Genomic DNA, 14306 nt, shown 5'->3' on the forward strand with positions numbered 1-14306 from the left:
TATTTTTCGCATTACGATTTATGAGATTGAAATGGGAGGAATATTTTATTACGTGATGATTTTTAAAATTTTTATACGATTATGTTTACGTATGATTTAAAAAAAAAATATTTCCGCACTTTTAAAACGGGTAGACGTTTCAGTTTAAAAATCCGAAATTTTGAAAACGGTAGACGTTACAGTTAGTATCAGAGCCAGGGTCCTGTATAGGGTTGTGTCACCGCCAGTTTCTGCAGCTCAGTCTTCAAGCCTCGAGTCTGTAAGCTTTTAAGATTTAAATGTTTTAAATGATTTGCTCATATCACCTGCATGTTAACATGATTTACGCTTTATGATAATCTACAGTATATGTTTAACTGCTTTTATGATTTAAAGATTTACTGTTTAAATAAAAAAAACAGATTAAATTGCATGTTGGTTACGTTTGGATTTGAACGTGTCTAAGAATTTGAATATTGGGCTTTAGGAGAAGTTGATAATGATTTGATTATATTGATTTTTAGGTCAGTAGTACTGATGTCCTCATTATGGGTCATTAGTTAATTTTGAAAATTATGAATAATTTTGGAACTTGTAGAATTTCTAAGAAATTATTGATGGTTCGTGCTTGCTAGTTGAATTAATTTTTGAGGATTCCATGTAAGGATTAATGATTCGATGACTACGAAAATCTTTAGGATTATAAACGTACAATTTGAGGATTTTAAGTAGCTATGAAAATGTAAGACTGGTTTGAAAATTTATTTAGGATGCATGTTCTACTTAGTGGGAAGTAAGGATTGAATTCCATGGATTGAGAATTTTAAGGACCTAACTGTATTAACCAATAATTTGAGGACCTAATTGCAACAATAAAATTCTAAGGGACTATTTCGATTATACCAAACTTTGGGATTAAATTTTTAGTTTTGAGAATTTTAAGGTTTAATGAGGCCAAGTTGAAAATTTTATAAAAAAAATGCAAATTTCGAGTAGTTATCGGGCCAAAATTGTAATTTTCAAGAATTTTAAGATCCAAATTGAAAATTTTGAAATTTTGACGATTAAATTCAAACTTTTGAGAAACATTTGGGTAAAATCAGTAATTTTTGAGATTATGAAAATTGATCTTGGGTCTAATAATCTTAATATTATTGAACTTTATGTTACGATAAACCAATAAAATGGAATTAAGAACGCCAAGAAATTATGGGTAATTATGGAATTTCCTAAATTAAGGACAAATTGGATAATTTTTGAGGAAATTAAGAGTTAATTTTGTAATTTTAAAAAAAAATTCGGGGACTAGTTTAGCAGTAAGTGAGAATTGAATGATTTAAATGATATGAAATTTTGATGATTTAGATTTGAAGGATATTTGGAACCTTGAGATATCTGGGTTATGTAAGAAATGGTAATCAAAGACATTATAGGATGAATCAATCTTGAGCTTGAAAATTTAAGTGTTAGTGAAATAATGTTGTGGCAAATTAAGAATTTAAAGTGATGACAATTTAAGGTGAAGTTGATCAGTTAGTTAAGTTATAAGAATAGACATGGAACTAACAAAATTTTGGGTGAAAAAAATAAAAATAAAAATAAAAAGTAATTAGTGGTGTTCAACATAGGTTACCAATGAACGAATATTGAGATTTTTACGGAGTAAGAAATCTAAAATCTTGATATGGGAGCTCTAGAATTCTATGGGTTATAAGTAAAGTTGATTTATTAAGGTTAGTCTAATGCTACAATGAGATAACTTATTAAGTTTTATACGTTAATATTAATTAAGCATTAGGGATACGTAAGAATGCGATATTCGTTTCGAGGTTAAAATCTAAGAGTCTTAGACCTCAACTATATTGTAATTGGGAAGAGAATAATTTAAGCATGCAACTGATGCGAGAAGGGTTTTACTAATTAGGTAGAAGATCATTATTGTATAATTGGGTTTTATGGATTATCGTTATTCGAGGTTTAAGATTTTCAACAATTTTACATCTCGTATGTACTTGTAAATAGTAAGTTACATAAGTTGGTGCCGTAAGATAAAGATTCGATTCAAGGATCTTAGGTTAATAATATTATGGAGTTGAGATAAGGTTAACTTTTAAGTGTATTATCGAGGATAGAAGTCGATCAGTAATTTTTGGGTGCTAAGGTTTTTCAAGTTTAACTGCATAAATGCTAATATAATAGGTCAATGAATATCCTGAGTATAGTATAAAAAAGTAAGACGCAATAAAATTCAGACTGCCATTTCTAATATTGGGAAGTTTAAGAAAAGTTGAAATTTGAGATTTATAGAAAAATGAATCTAAGTTACCATGGGTCATTATAAGTTGAGTTTCACAAACGAGGATTTAGATGGTAGAGTTTATTAGAATTGAGGAGACGTAAGGACAACCTAACACTTATTTTATCAGAGTAGCGCAGCGGAAGCGTGAATTATTGAAATATTAGAATTAAGAGTCTAAAATTTCTGTTTATTGAGGATAATCAAATTTCGGGGACGAAATTCAATTTAAGGGGGGAGATTGTAATGTCCCGAAAATCGAAAAGTCCACGTAAACCACATGCATGCAAATTATTAAATTCTTTTAAAGCATAAAATGTATTTTTATTTTATTAAATTGTGTTTAATTATTTTTATGTATTTTATGCATTATTATTGCATGATATGATTTAATTCATGAAATTTTAAAAGTTCATGCACTATGATTTTTAAGTTTCATTTCGCGCACGAACGAGGAACGGGGACCGGACCGGAGAATTTTCAAGAAAATTATTTTAATTACATGATTCATTTTTATAAATTAATATAAGATGTTTTAAAGGTATTTTTTTTTCAAGAATTGGGTTTATTGGGTATTTTTACCCGCATGATTTTAATTTTTAACGGTGTGCAAATTTTATCGAATCGGAGGACTTTTTGATGGTTCAGTTAATATTTTCAAAAACTTTCCAAAACGAAATATTTTTCGGGAGTGTGTTTGGATTTAATGGGCCTACTTTCAAGATTATTAGACTTAAATATTTTTTTAAACCTTTAATTAACATTTTAAGGTCCATTATCTTATTAATTAATTTACTAATTAATATGTAGGCTGTAATGCCCGAGATTTAATATCGTGTTAAATTACGATTATTGATTTTAATCGAGACGATTATGAGAGGGGCTAACCCAGACACAAAAGGAGATTTTATGTGGGAATTGTTGGTGCGAGGACCGAAGGTCTCGCGCATATGCGCGAAGAGTAGGCGCGCATATGCGCGTGCTGTGCGGAAGCCATAATGAGAGACCGAGCATTGGGCGCACATGCGCGACCTCAATACGCGCACATGCGCGACATGTCCAGAGAGTTAGGCGCCCATGCGCGACTTAGATTCGCGCATATGCGCGAGGCGATGTGCATGATACGCGCGGAGACAGAGTGCCTCGCGCTTATGCGCCGAGTGATGTCGCGCATATGCGCGAGACGTGGGTTGCAAAGAAGCGAGCCACTTGCCTTAATGCATGTAACGTATATATATATATATATATACACACACACACACATGTCTTCTTAAGCCTCAAAAAAAGGAAATCGAAGGAAACGTTGTCAAAATTGTTTTTGAAATCGTGGAGTCGCGATTGTGTACAATCCGTCCGTCCGAATTGTAATCTGACTTCAGTACTGCAATCCTATCGACGTAGGCTACAACTGGACGTAAGTTTTGCTACGTTTTGACATTTTTTGAAATTATGCTATTGTCAGAATTGAATAGGATTCATATATGATGTTCTTGATATACTAGACATCGTAGAATAAAAGTCAGATTGAGAAACAGATCGATTATGGAATTGTTATAAATTTTTAGGGTATATTGATTTATATCAGATAGATTTGAATTGTGACTGGATTATAGATTGTATCGGATATGAGTTATGATTGGTAATTGATGTCTGTTGATATGGTATTGACGGAGATACTGAGATTGTGCCGTTATGCCGTGATTTGAATTAAATCCAGAGTAATCAGATTCAGTGTTGAATTGAGAATGGAATATTGATATTATGATTCTCAATATGTCGTTTTAGATTTACAGAGACAGTCTTGAGTTCAGAATTGATATTGCTTCAGACCGAGACTACAAACGAAAGGTATAAGTCAATGTGGTATTGGGAGATCGACTTGAGTCGGTTTAGACTTGAGTTTCTCTAAATCACATACTCTATTTTATTGCATTGATATTTGCATTGATTTGATTGATGTACTTGTTCTCTTGAATTATAGATAGCAGGTATTAGACGAGTAATCTTGTGACAGAAGTGCCTGATAGTAGTGGGATCGCCACGGGCACATTGCACGATGTCACAAGATAGTATAGAAATCTTGGGACAGATGTGCCTGATAGTGGCGGGATCGCCACTGGCACATTGCACGATGTCACAAGATAGGATATTGGTGATAGGGCCACAGTCCATGACGGTTAGGTCAGGACACTGGATGTTTGGTTATATCGACGTGGATAGAACTGGAGTCTTTTCTACTACTGTTGGTCGATATAGGAATACCCACATCTGGAAACCGGGATCCCTAGACTAGGATTGAGTCTAGTCTGAGTCGTGGAGTCAAGAGCATTGTCGACAGTTTGATATTGATTATGTTTCAGCTTTTGATATATATTGCTGTTATCTATCCATGCTTTTATGTGTATCATACGATTACATGTTTCGTTGATTTATACTGGGATTATATTCTCACCGGAATTATCCGGCTGTTGTCTTGTTTGTATGTGTACATGACAACAGATGGGACAGGATCAGGGTCCAGGAGATGAGGAGAGATCGTGATAGAGTGGAGACTTCGGACTTTGATGTATATAGGGTTTTGGCACTTGATAATTAGATGTTGAACCTTAGTCTTTACTGATTTGTAGACGGTACAGGACTTGTACTTTATTTTATATTGAGTTGTATATTAGTTTGATCTCACTACTTTCCGCATTAAAAAGAAAAAAATTTATGACCCTAATTACTTGATTAGTAAATTGATCCTGATGACGATTAAGAATTGATTCGCGTCCGGGTCCCCACAACAGGTGGTATCAGAGCTATAGATCCTTGAGACTGAGATAGGAGCTAGTGAGCGGGGTAGATTGAGGTTTTCTTTCCTGCTTTTGATTGCTAGCATGATTTATTGCTTTAATACATGTTTACCTGAAATATCTGATTTTGATATGGTATTGTGTATTATCTGGAATGGATCAGCTATAAGATGATCCGAGGAGGATTGAAACTGATCTGCTGTAATTGGGTTACTAATCCATTTAATTATCAGATATGCCTCCGAGAAGAGTACCAGAACAGGGTAGCACGTCCAATCCTCAATTGGACGTTACAGCTACTCCAATGGAGACATTGTTAAAAAGGTTTCAGTCTTTCCATCCACCGACTTTGAAGGGTACGGAGAATTCCGTGGAGTGTGAGAGTTGGTTGGACGATATTGAGATGATGTTCGAATCTTTAGAGTATACTGACGAGCGAAGGGTGAAATTGATAGGACACCAGTTACACGACGTTGCTAAAAACTGGTGGATTACAACAAAACGGGCATTGGAACACCGAGGTACGACCATTACCTGGAATGTGTTTAGAACTGAATTCTATCAGAGGTTCTTTCCAGTGTCTTACAGAAAGGACAAGGGAGCCGAATTTGCTAATTTGAGACAGGGCCAGCTTAACATTGAGGAATATGTAGCCAAGTTCTCTTCACTGTTGCGGTTTGCTCCACACGTTGCTGAACATGATGAGGCCGTTGCTGACCAATTTATAAATGGCCTAAATCCGGAAATATTTACGTTGGTAAACACTGGGAGACCGAACAATTTTACCGACGCCTTGAACAGAGCCAAGGGAGCCGAAGCCGGTCTGATGAGACAGAGAGGAGCTTCGTTTATGATTCCAGCACCGGGACCACAACAACCACCTCCTCGATTTGAAGGTGGCAGCAGCAGTATTAGGAAGAAGGATTTCTTTAAGGCTAGAGGGATGCAGTTCAAGAAGTCCGGAAGCAGTTCTTCTAGCTCTGGGAGTCCTCGACAGAGCCAGAGCTATACTGGACCTATTTGCAATACTTGTGGAGGGAAGCATCCCACTGAGCAGTGCCGAGGAGTGTTTGGCAGCTGCCGTATCTGCAAACAAAGGACACTTTGCCCGAATGTGCACACAGAGAAGTAACCACGGATCCCAGGAAGCTGAGTCATCTGGATCAGTGGCTCAGACAGGTAGACGACCATCTGCTGTTCATTCCTTTCAGCCAGCACCGTCTACTCAGTCACAGCAGAGGCCAGGAGGAAGCCAGACAGTGAGCCAGCCTCCTAGACAGCAGGCCCGAGTTTTTGCTTTGACCGAGGAGCAGGCACAGGATGCACCTGATGATGTTGTGGCAGGTAACTGTTTTATTTCTGGTTATCCTGCATACATATTAATTGATACTAGTGCATCGCATACTTTTATTTCTGAAAGGTTTGCATTGAGTCATACATTAACTATTGAGTCATTGCCTGCGGTAGTGTCTGTCTCTTCCCCGTTAGGGACAGGTTTGATATCAGTGAAGTCTGTGAAATCTTGTATACTGCAGTACGATGGGCATACAATTGAGTTAGACTGTATTGTGCTTGGTTTATCTGATTTTGATTGTATTATCGGTATCGATATGTTGACCAAGGACCGAGCTACAGTTGATTGTTTCCACAAGATAGTGAGATTCAGACCTGAAATGGCTGAGGAGTAAAAATTCTATGGTAAGGGTTCTCGTGCTAGAATTCCTTTGATATCTGCTATGAATATGACTCGATTGTTACAAAAAGGAGCGGATGGATTCCTGGTTTATTCAGTTGATTTACTGAAGTTGAGCCCATCATTGGCGGACTTGCCAGTGGTGTGTGAGTTTGCTGATGTCTTTCCAGATGAGATTCCTGGATTGCCTCCGATTCGAGAGATAGACTTCAGAATTGAGTTGATGCCAGGAACAGTTCCGATTTCGAGGACTCCGTACAAGATGGAACCGATCGAGTTAAAAGAGTTGAAAGAACAGTTGGAGGATTTACTGGCCAAGGGGTATATCAGACTGAGTGTATCTCCTTGGGGTGCTCCAGTACTGTTCGTGAGAAAGAAAGATGGGTCAATGAGACTTTGTATCGACTACCGGCAACTGACTAAGGCAACGGTAAAGAATAAATATCCATTGCCTCGTATTGATGATTTATTTGATTAGTTGCAAGGTTCTTCGGTGTATTCCAAGATCGATCTGAGATCTGGATACCATCAACTGAGAGTCAGGGATTTTGATATCTCAAAGACAGCATTCAGAACCAGGTATGGACACTATGAATTTATTGTCATGCCATTCGGTTTGACGAATGCACCAGCGGTATTTATGGGATTAATGAACCGTGTCTTTCAGAAATATCTCGATGATTTTGTGATTATTTTCATCGATGATATTTTGATTTATTCAAGGAATGTGATGGAGCATGCTGAGCATTTAAGAACTGTGTTGAGAATTTTAAGGGCAGAGAAACTATATGCTAAACTGTCGAAATGCGAGTTCTGGTTGAAACAGGTGGTATTTCTGGGGCATATTATATCCGGAGACGGGATATCCGTTGATCCCAGTAAGGTTGAGGCGGTGATCTCTTGGCCGAGACCGACATCTGTACCAGAGATACGCAGCTTTATGGGTTTGGCAGGATATTATCGCCGATTCATTAAAGATTTTTCGAGTATTGCCAAACCGATTACACAGTTGACTCAGAAGAATGCTCCATTTGTTTGGTCTGAGGAATGTGAGACCAGTTTTCTCGAATTGAAGAAGAGATTGACCAGTGCTCCAGTGCTGACTATCCCGTCAAGTACTGGTGATTTTGTTGTTTATTGTGATGCACCTCACCGCGGATTGGGTTGTGTTTTGATGCAGCGGGGGCATGTGATTGCGTATGCCTCGAGACAGCTGAAACCCCATGAATCTCGTTATCCAATTCATGATCTTGAATTGGCAGCCATCGTCTTTGCATTAAAGATATGGCGACATTATCTGTACGGTGAAAAGTTTGAAATCTATTCTGATCACAAAAGCTTGAAATATCTGTTTTCACCGTCCGAATTGAATATGAGGCAGCGAAGATGGCTTGATTTGCTTAAAGATTCCGAAACGCCTCTTACCGTCCTAATTAGAAAAATTGGTAAACATGAAAGTTATAGCCTTATGTCTTGGCTTTCATCTCCAATTGGCCTCATGTCATTTGAAGGTTTGAGAAAATAGTTATGCTCATTCTCCCAACATGTGTCATTGTAGGAACGACGATACGCACGACACACTTCGGGGCGCTTTTGGCTTGTCTTCCACAATGATTTGAACAAAACTCTAAACATGAAAGTTATAGCCTTATGTCTTATCTTTCTAATGAAAGAGACCTCACATTGATTGGATCAATAAACAAAACATTATGCTAAAAACCACAACTTCTGCCACAATTTCATACCGTTACAGCACTTCCATTACCTATTTAACTCAAAATCAACCTTCTATTCTACCCATCCATTATCTATTCCATTCTATAACATTCATTACCATTCATATCATAATGTAAAGCCATAAACCATCAAAATAAAAATACCGTAATTCTTAATAAAAGACATGAACGATCGGCTATTACAATTCTCCTCCCCTTACAAAAATTTCGTCCCTGAAATTTACCTAGTGACATAAACAAGTCAGTATAACTTTGCTTCATCTCTTCCTCAGATTCCCATGTTGCTTCTTCGATGATATGATTACTCCATAACACCTTCACGATCCCAATTTCTTTGTTTCTAAGCACTTTAACCTTTCGATCCAGTATTTGTACCGGTCGCTCATGATAGCTCAAATTTGGCGTTAAGTCTAGTGGTTCGTGACGAAGTACATTAGTTGGATTCGATGCATATTTACAAAGCATTGAGACATGAAATACATTATGCACTCTATCCAAATCCGGAGGCAAAGCCATTTGATAAGCTCGCTCGCCAATTCTGTCGAGAATCTCGAAAGGTCCAATAAAACGAGGACTCAACTTCCCCTTCTTTCCAAATCTCATAACTCCCTTGAGAGGAGCTATCTTAACAAACACGTGATCACCTATCTCGAATGCCAAAGGCCTTCTTCGAACATCTGCATAGGTTTTCTGTCGAGACTGGGCAGTTTTCATTCTTTCTCGAATCAATGCTACAACATCAACCATTTGTTGAACCAACTCTGGTCCTAACATCTTTCTTTCACCTACTTCATCCCAAAACAAAGGTGAATGACACCTTCTCCCATACAGAGCTTCATAAGGTGCCATGCCAATCGAGGACTGATAGCTATTATTATATGTGAATTCCACAAGAGGAAGCTTCAAATCCAAACTTCCAGGAAAATCAATAATGCAGGCTCTTAACATGTCCTCAAGAATCTGAATAACTCGTTCTGATTGTCAATCACTCTGAGGACGATAAGCTGTGCTGAAGGCCAACTTTGTACCCAGAGCTCTATGTAAACTCTTCTAGAATTCAGACGTAAATCTTGGATCACGATCAGAAACAATTGACACTGGTATCCCATGAAGTTAAACAATCTTTTGAACATAAGCCTCAGCATCATATTGATTCATCGAATAAGTTGTCTTGACAGGAAGAAAATGTGATGACTTGGTTAAACGATCAACAATAACCCAAATGGAATTATAACCTTTCTGCGTCTTCGGAAGTCCGACAACAAAGTCCATTGTGATGTGTTCCCATTTCCACCGAGGTATCGGCAATGACTGCAACAATCCTGCAGGTCTTTGATGCTCAATCTTAACCTGCTGACATGTTAGACATTCAGAAATATACAACGCAATATCCTTCTTCATACCTGGCCACCAGAAAAGTCGACGAAGATCTTGATACATCTTGGTATTACCTGGATGTATCGAATATGGTGAGGTATGAGCCTCAATCAAAACATCTCGTCGAATATCATCGTCAATAGGAACATAGATTCGACCTCTGAAGGTCATCAACCCATCACTGTTTAAACCAAACTCAGAATTTCCTTTCAGCTCAGCATTAGATCTCATTTCTAGTAATTTCTTATCATTCTGTTGTCATCTTTAATCCAGTCATTCAAAGTGTAATGCTCGAGATTTTATTACCGTAATCTGAATCTAATCTGAAATGAGTTAGTGATTAATTGATGTGATTATAGACGGAACGGATTAGACCGAGAAAGACGAGAAAATACGCAAAATTATGTGCGAGGGTGTGCCATTCACGCAGATGCGCGAGCCATGCGCGGATTTGGCAGAAGACCCCGCGCATATGCGCGGTGTGAGGGCGCGCATATGCCCGAGGTGTCCAGTAGCCAAGGGGCTGGAACAGAACATTGCGCGCACATGCGCGACGTGAGCCGCGCACATGCGCGAGGTAGGAAGAGAGTTGGGCGCACATGCGCGGGGTGAAGTCGCGCATATGCGCGAGCTACGGTAAAGGTTACGCGCGGAGACTGAAGGTCTCGCGCATATGCGCCTAGGAGTGTCGCGCATATGCGCGAGACGTGCTGCATGTACACCGAGCCACTTGCCTTACATGCACGAGATGTATATATATATATACATGCAAATCTTCATTCAGCAGCCGAGAGTTTACGGAAAAAAGGCTTCAAGTTGCTTCGGCGTGGGAAATTGAGATTTACGAGAAATCCGTCCGTCAGATTTTGAATCCGACTTCAGTACTAAGTTTCTATCGATGCAGGCTACAACTGGATGTAAGTTTTGTTACGTTTAGACATGATTTGGAATTATGATATTGTCAGAATTGAATATACATCATATATGGTGTTTCTGATATAGTAGATATTATATATTTGAAGTCCGATTGAAGAACAGACTGTTTATGTAATTGTTATGATTTTCAGAGTTGATTTGATGAAGATTCAATATCAGAGTTGTATTGTTATTCAGATTATAAGTTGTACTAATATTGATTATGAGTGCTGTTATTATAACTGGATGTTGAGACTGACAGGGTTAGCGAGAATGTATTGTTATACCGTCGAAACATCAGTGGGTTGATATTGATCAGATTCAGTAGTGATTTCGATTATATCGTGATATCGTCGATATGGATTAGATTGTATCTTGATTCGATATTTATCAGATTATGTTTGATTTGAGTATTGATCAGAATAGATTTTAAATTGAGTTGCATATTGAGATTGTGCATATGCGATATTGTATTTCAGATTGATATGGACATATTTGACTTCGAGACTTCGACTTCGTCAGATCGCGAAGACAAAGGTATAAATTTATGTTGATGTGGGATTGCACAACTCGAGTCCGATTGACTTGAGTTTTCCAAAATCACATACTTTACTTTATTGCATCGATATTTGCAATTGTATGAGATTGATATCTTTGATTTATTGATTTATGTATTGAGTCATTAAGCGGATACGCCTAATTGTGAATGAGTAATCTTGTGATAGTAATGCCGGATAGTGATGGAATCGTCACTGGCACATTGCACATTGTCACAGGATAGGATACTGGTGAAAATGCCAAAGTCTGTGACGGTTAGGTCAAGACACCGGACGTTTGGCTATATCGGAGTGGATAGAATTGGAGTTTCTTCTATTACTGGTGTTCGATATGGAAAGAGCCAAAGTTCATGAATAAGAACATACTACCACCCCGATCGGGAGTATAGGTGGGTGTATGTTCTTATTCTGATCGGGATCCCTAGATTAGGACTGAGTCGAGTCTCAGTCTGAGAATCACGGAGAGTGATTCATTACTTGATATGGAATTATATTCCTGATGATAGTATATGTTTAGAATATAATTTATTCTTGATATTGATTCATGTTTAGAATTATAATACATGTGATGAATATTTGATTCATGTTCTGATTTTGATACATGTTATGAATGTTTAATTCATGCTTTTATATTGTTTATATGAAATGCATGTATACATGGTTTATACTGGGAATATAATTCTCACCGGAGTTATCCGACTGTTGTCTTGTTTGTATGTGTGCATGACAACAGGTGGGACAGGATCAGGGTCAAGACAAGAAGAGAGAGAGATCATGATTAGAGTGGAGACTACGGACTCGGATTAAAGATAGGGTTGAACACTTGATAATTAGTTGTTAAACCTTAGTTTTTATTGAATGTAAATTGTACATGACTTGTACTTTATTTATACAAATCTGTATATTAGTTAGATTCCATTACGTTCCGCAATTAAAGAATTTTTTTTTATGACCCAAATTACTTGAATTAATAAATTGATCCTAATGATGATTAAGAATTGAATTAGCGTCCAGGTCCCCACAACAGGTGGTATCAGAGCAGTAGGTTCCAGAACTGTAGGTTACCTTAGACTAAGGTAGAGGCTAGTGAGCGGGGTAGAATGAATTTTCTTTCCTTGCGTGTGATTGCTTGCATGTGATTTATTATAATGTTGAATTACATTGTGTGTGCTAGCATGATATTATGTGTTATTGTTTTTAAATACATGTTACCTGAATATCTGAGTTGATTTGGTAATATGTCTGATTTAAAAATGAATCAGAACCAATTCTTGATCAGAGGTAAGCTGATCAGAAAGGGACTGAGATTGATTTATCTCATGTGATTGCTAACTCTGGTGATTATCAGATATACCTACTCGAAGAATTCCAGAAAGAGGTAGTACTTCGATTGATCAGATAGATGTGTCAGAAACTCCGATGGAAATACAGTTGAAACAGTTTCAGTCATTTCAACCGCCGATTCGGAGAGGTACTGAGACATCTGATGATTGGGAGAATTGGTTAGATGATATAGAGATATTGTTTGATTCACTTGAGTATCCAGACGAACGGAGAATTAAACTAGTGCCCAACCAGTTACACGACGTCGCAAGGAGTTGGTGGATTACAATCAAAAGAGTATTAAAACAGCGTGGTACGGTAATTACGTGGGAAATCTTTAGAGCGGAATTCTATCGAAGATTTTTCTCAGTTTCGTACCGAGAGGACAAGAAAGCAGAGTTTAAAAATTTGAAACAGGGCCAACTGAATATTGAAGAATATGTTGCTAAATTCTTTACTTTATTACATTTTACTCCTATTATAGCTGGGAATGATGAAGCTGTAACGGATCAGTTCATCAACGGATTGAATGTTGAGATCTTCTTTGGTATAGGTAGAGCGACCCCAGCATTTTGGTGACGCTTTGAATAAAGCAAAGAGAGCTGAGGTAAGTTTTAGTCGACAACGAGAGAGGTTGGATGTGATCCGACCCCAGACACAGCAGTCCCCTCTCAGATTTGATAGTGGCAGTACAAGTGGGAAGCCAGATTTGTTGAAAGCTCGAAAGAAACAGTTTAAGAAATTAGGGAGCGGACCGAGCGGTTCATCTAGCTCCAGTGGTTCTAGCCCGAGTTATACTGGAGTTTATTGCAGGACTTGCGGAGGAAGACATCCCACTGAGCAATGCCAAGGAGTATTTGGTAGTTGCCGTATCTGCCGATAGTTAGGACATTTTGCGAGAGTATGTCCACGGAGAGGTTCCCGAAGATTCCAGGGAGCAGAGGCGTCTGGTGGTAGTGACCGAGGAACAGATCCAGGATGCACTTGATGATGTAGTGACAGATATCTGTTCTTTTATGATTTTGTCCCATATGTATTGGGAGATTCTCGTACATCTTATACATGATTCTGTATGAATTGCATTGACATATGCTTTATTCTATTGGGTCTGTATATACTGTAGTATTGATTTCTTTATCTTTTGGGAGAAAGATTGATACCAGTGAATTCTGTAAATATCGTATACTGCAGTGAAGCGAGAATGAGATTGAGTTAGATTATGTTGTACTTGTATTGTCTGATTCTGGCAGCATTATTGATATGAATATATTGAACAAGTACAGAGCTATTGTAGATTCTTACCAAGAGATGGTAAGATTCGGACTTGAAATGGCCGAAGAATGAATAATGTACGGTAAGGATTTTCGATTTTGAATTCCTTTAATTTCTTTATTAATTAGGATTCGATGAGTATCGAAAGGAATGGAGTTATTCCTTATGCATTCAGTTGATTACTGAAAATGAATATACCATAAGCTGATTTGTCAGTAGCAGGAGAAATGCTAAAGTCTTTCTAGATGAAATTCCGGATTTGCCTTATATCAGGGAGAGTGATTTCCGCCTTGATTTGATACCAGGTACTGGTTTTATTTTAGAAGTCCGTACAGAATGATACTGATTGATTTGAAAGAATTG

Source organism: Primulina tabacum, chromosome 5 (genome assembly GCF_025594145.1).
Source record: "Primulina tabacum isolate GXHZ01 chromosome 5, ASM2559414v2, whole genome shotgun sequence".
Taxonomy (NCBI): domain Eukaryota; kingdom Viridiplantae; phylum Streptophyta; class Magnoliopsida; order Lamiales; family Gesneriaceae; genus Primulina; species Primulina tabacum.